We start from the raw sequence: 5,238 nt of genomic DNA on the forward strand, positions 1-5,238 counted from the left end.
GCATGTCAAAAGTTTTACTTATCATTTTTGTCGGAAATCATCTGCTTATCATCCTTAGGAAATTACCTACTCAATATTCTTAGTCTAGACACGTTTTACTGCATTGACTGCATGAATAGTGTATAGACAATTCATATCTTAGCGTATCTGACAATTCATATCTTAGCGAATTTCTCCTTAATTTAAGGGATCCTGGTACTATATATATATATATCTATGAAAATTATGCATTGAGAATACCATCCAACTATCAATTACTGTCACTAAACTCTTCATACCAAAAATCTTTCCTGAGATCGCGTAAGATGGCCTCTACGAATCAACCAAGTTCCTCTGACTCCGAAGGCAGCGTGACAGGAGCACACCAACCAATCAACTACCGTGATTACTAGAGAAAATGGGAGTGGGTTCCATATCATGAATCGAATCTACCACCTAACCTTGGAGTACTTAACCCGCTCACCGGCGAACCCGTTCGCAACACTGTTTATACCCTGTTTGCAAGAATTTTTCGTCTTGAAGCTACCATTAACGGAACTAGAGAAGATATCCGACCTCTACCTCACACTGATAATCAACCAGGGTTAGTAGAAGCAGTTAGAGAACTCCGAGCTCGAGTATTAACTTTAGAGAGCACGGTATACAATTTGCAAGCACCAGCAGTATCACCAACACCAGTAACATCACCAGCCTCAGAACCAATGGCACCAGTACCACCAACAACCCAAGTTTCAACAATCTATGCCTCAACATCTCATTCTGTACCTCGAGTATAATCATCGTTCTACGAATCGTTCTACATTAATTATCTTCGTTCGACAAGGCGATTATGTAATCTCTAATGTTTTAGAGATTATATATTCTTGTTCAAACGGTAAATCAAATGAGATTAATATCATATTAACTCATTAAATCCATGATTACATCTGAAGAGAATATATATGTAAGTATATTTTCATAAAGATTGTAATTAAAAAAAAATTCTTTTGTACAAACGAATTAATAGTGAAAATATTTTAATGGGTAGGTAATACCCGAGGAATATTTAGTTTTCACATTATTAAATTACACTGTACATTCTTCGAATCTGATTTGAAATGCCCCGTTCATATTAATTATAAATGTTTCATATTAATTGGTTTCTTTGCGAGGTTTTGACCTCTATATGAGACGTTTTTCAAAATCTTACATTCGTTTTTAAAAACAACCATAACCTTTATTGTAACGACCCTGGAATTTCCAACGTTTATTTATTAATAATTATTATTAATACTTTTGTTTAATGGATGTATTGTTTATATACATTTACATGTTATCATACTTGAATTTAAATGCCCGATACGTCTTTGTGACACACGTACATTATACGAATAATATTTTCAGATATTATTTACATTCATGATTAAGTTTTATTAATCATTTTTAATTAACTATGGATACTAGTTAATTACTTGGGCTTTAATTGGGTTAATTTGTTAATTAATGGAACTTGGGCTTTTATTAGTGATTAGTAGACTAGAGAGCCCACCCTACTTCCTTAATGGACTTATTAGCCCATTACACATGCAAGTATTACTTAAAACTAAACTAGATAGATTAACTTAGTAAAGAATCTTGTTACTTGTATGGTTACACCATCTTCCAACACCATGCACCCTTGTAACCAACTTTTTGAACCTTTACATGAAGTAACCTTGTGGACAAACTCCTTCCCCCTCCCCCCTTGACCAAACCGTCGGGACACATATGTGTGGAGGGAGTTGTTTCTTTTTTTTTAGTATTACTTGCTCACTTGTTTCCTTTCATATTACACACACACTTTTACTTGCAAAATCCTCTCAACTTTTTTCTCATTTTCTCTCCTTTCTTGTAAGTAACTTGAAGCTTTTTCTTCTCTTCTTTCTTTGTTTGAAAATCGTAAATATACACACACATAATCATCATCATCACATGTTTCTTGTTGTTGTTGTTTACTTACTAATTATTAAGAATCAAACTTGTTAGTTTGATTCTTCATATCAACTTGTTCTTACAAGACATACAAGAACATAAACTTTCTAGTTTATGTTCTACATTAAATGTTTGAAAGATTGTAAGTTCATTTGTTGTAAAATCATACTTGTAATTCATATTTGTAAACTTAAAGTTTACATTCTTAAAGATCAAGACTTTGGTTTGAATCTTTAAAGCATGAACAACCATGACTTGTTAACTTGTTTATTTAGTTTATTACTTCATTTACTTGCACTTTAATTGCATGATTCATGTTCTTGTTGGTCAAGTGTTACTAGTTAACTTTGATCTCATTAATCTTGAACTAAAGTTAACTTTAAAAGTTCAAGAACATGGAAGTATAACTTTTTAGTTATAACTTCATACACTTGTGTTAGATTTAATTTAATAACTTTAGATCTAGACTTTTGGGTCATGGATCTTCAAGATCTAACTAAGAACTATGTTCTACATCTTAATATCTTGATTAGTTAGTTTACTTTCAAGTTTGTAGTTCAATATTACTTTTATAGTTCATGTATGTGTTAAATCTAAGACTTTGATGTAACTTTGGTTCATCAAACTACATACAACACTTAATTGAGTTGTGCTACATGTCTTAGACTTACACAAGTGTTATAATGGTGAAACCTTGGTTAAGATGATGAAAACACATCAACGAGTTGTACACTTGAAGCTATATGCATCAAGGATGAGAACCGTGATAAGCATCGAGTACCAAGAACCACCGGAACCTACTGTTTTACTGTTTCTGTGTCTGACCCGTACAACCTGGGCTACTGTAAAGATGATTTTCAGATAGCTCTGTTCGAGTACATAAATTTTCATTTTGGACTTGTCTTAATCCGAGTTACGGTTTAGGATTTATGGCCCTCCGATCGTCACTATGTCCTTTTAACGTTGTGCTGAACATTCTGACCTACTCGCACTTAGACAGTCGCCACGGTCAAACGAACACGAGTTTGCTTCTAGAATTTTTACCACAGCTAGAGGACTCATATACGAAGCCATGGCCACTGGTCTCACCTTATTTCAGTAGGTATAGAGGCCGTGGTGGCTGACCGAACTCAGCCTTTGTTTTAAACTCCTTTCATGAACGAAACTTACTTTACACCTTTTGTTTGATGATGAATGATGATGACCTTTAAGACCTAATTTACATACATTTAAACCTATTGAGACGATTTACTAACTTAGTACTATTTGACTTAGGTTAAGGACTTTCCGGACCTACGTACTTGCTTATTTCTCGACTTGACTTTACCACTACTTTACCACTGTGAGTTATAGCATCCTTTTTTTACTTTAACTATTTTGGGAACTGAGAATACATGCGTATTTTATATTTTACATACTAGGCATGAGTACTTAAACTTTATATATGTGTGGGTTATACAACGGCATAAACATTCCCTTTAGCTCGGTAACGTTTAGTCATTGGTTTTTGAACCGGTGAACACGAATCTTAGATATGGATCCAAAGGGTTTGACATCCCCACTCGGGCTAGTCACGCTAGCATTTAACGAGTGTTTAATACTTCGTATACATACGCACTTGCCAAGTGTACTTTCAGGGGGTATAAACGTTAAGTTAGTTACCAAGTGCCCACGGTTAAGCATATACTTTATCTTACTGTTTTGAAACGCTCTTTGTAGCACTGAAATCTCGTGGCCTACCTTACATACTGTTATACTTAAACTATAGCTCACCAACCTTTGTGTTGACATTTTTAAGCATGTTTTTCTCAAGTGCTTAAGGTTGCTTCCGCTGTGTACTAGTCTTGCTGTAGACACCCGCTGCTCTAGAGTTATCACCGCATGAACTGTTTATCTTGCATTCAAACTTATTTACTTTTGAAACTATGATTTGTAACGACCTAAGGGTCACGTACTATTATCTTTGCTTCCGTTCATAGAAGCATACTTTGGTTGTAAAACACTTGACGTTCGTTATGACGTCACCTTTTATCATGAATGCAAATGTATTTTGAAATAGCATATAGTGTTTGACCTTGTAATGATCTTGTTGTTGATGGTTCATACACGATGATTTTGTACGGGGCATCACATTTGGTATCAGAGCATTGGTTGTAGGGAATTAGGTTGCATTAGTGAGTCTAAGACCGACCCGAGTAGGAATCACTAATAGGACTAATCTACAACTTGCTAGTTTACTTGTTTCCGCTGAACTTACTACATGCTGCTGCTTACTTTTACTGTTATATGCCGTATGCTACTACATGATTTCACTACTGCATGATATTACTTACTTTCGATTGCATGCTACTTCTGTACGATTTACTGTTATTGCCATGCTATTTACCGTTATACATGATTTAGACTGTTGGCCTAATACGTGCTTGCTTTATGACTTACTGACATGGAAAATTTATTTTTCCTTGTTCAGATGTCGGATATTCCACCTGCTATCGTTTTGGGCAGTTCAGACACTTCAGCCACTTCACCTGCCACTGTTTCCGATCCACCAATCCCATTGGCGACATCCTCCAGTGACCCCGGCGCTTCATCTTCCGGAGCCAGCAGCCATGTACCTGCCCAAGTGGTTACTACTGACGGAGCACAGGACCCCCCGGAGATTCCAGCTCCATCTGCCCCAGGACCCTCGGGGTCACAGCCTCGCTCCGGTGATGTTGTGATTCTCGCGAAATTTGGGGAGGGTCCATTCCGTAACCAGTATCGCCATTATTGCCGACGCGCTCCTGACGGATGTCTCGTGCATATTCCACCCTTCAGATACTGACAAATGATGGCCACCCGAGGGGAGCTAGTACAACCACCCGTGCAGCCACCTCCACACGATTCAGATGATCCTTCATCCGACGACTCATCTACAGACGACTCTAGTGACGATGACTCCGACAAGGAGGACCCCGATGATGCACCTGTTCAGCCACCCTCTACCCCACCAAAGAAATGGTATCGCTTCGACGGTACCATTATTCCGGGGATCAACGGAGGTCGAGCATTCACTGACACTTTTGGTCAGCGTCGTACGGTTACCGCCCGTAAGCGGCTTGTGCCGTATCCTGCTGATCCCTTTATTCGTAAGCCTTACCGCCTCGCAGCCTCTACTTCTGGAGCCGGACCGTCAACACCGCCAGCTCCACCAGCACCACCCGTACCAACTGCACCGCCTAGCCCACCCTCCCCCGCTGTCGAGGAACTGATGAGGGAGGTGGAGATCCTCCGTGCTCGGGTAACTGA

Source organism: Rutidosis leptorrhynchoides, chromosome 5 (genome assembly GCF_046630445.1).
Source record: "Rutidosis leptorrhynchoides isolate AG116_Rl617_1_P2 chromosome 5, CSIRO_AGI_Rlap_v1, whole genome shotgun sequence".
In the NCBI taxonomy this organism is placed as follows: Eukaryota; Viridiplantae; Streptophyta; class Magnoliopsida; order Asterales; family Asteraceae; genus Rutidosis; species Rutidosis leptorrhynchoides.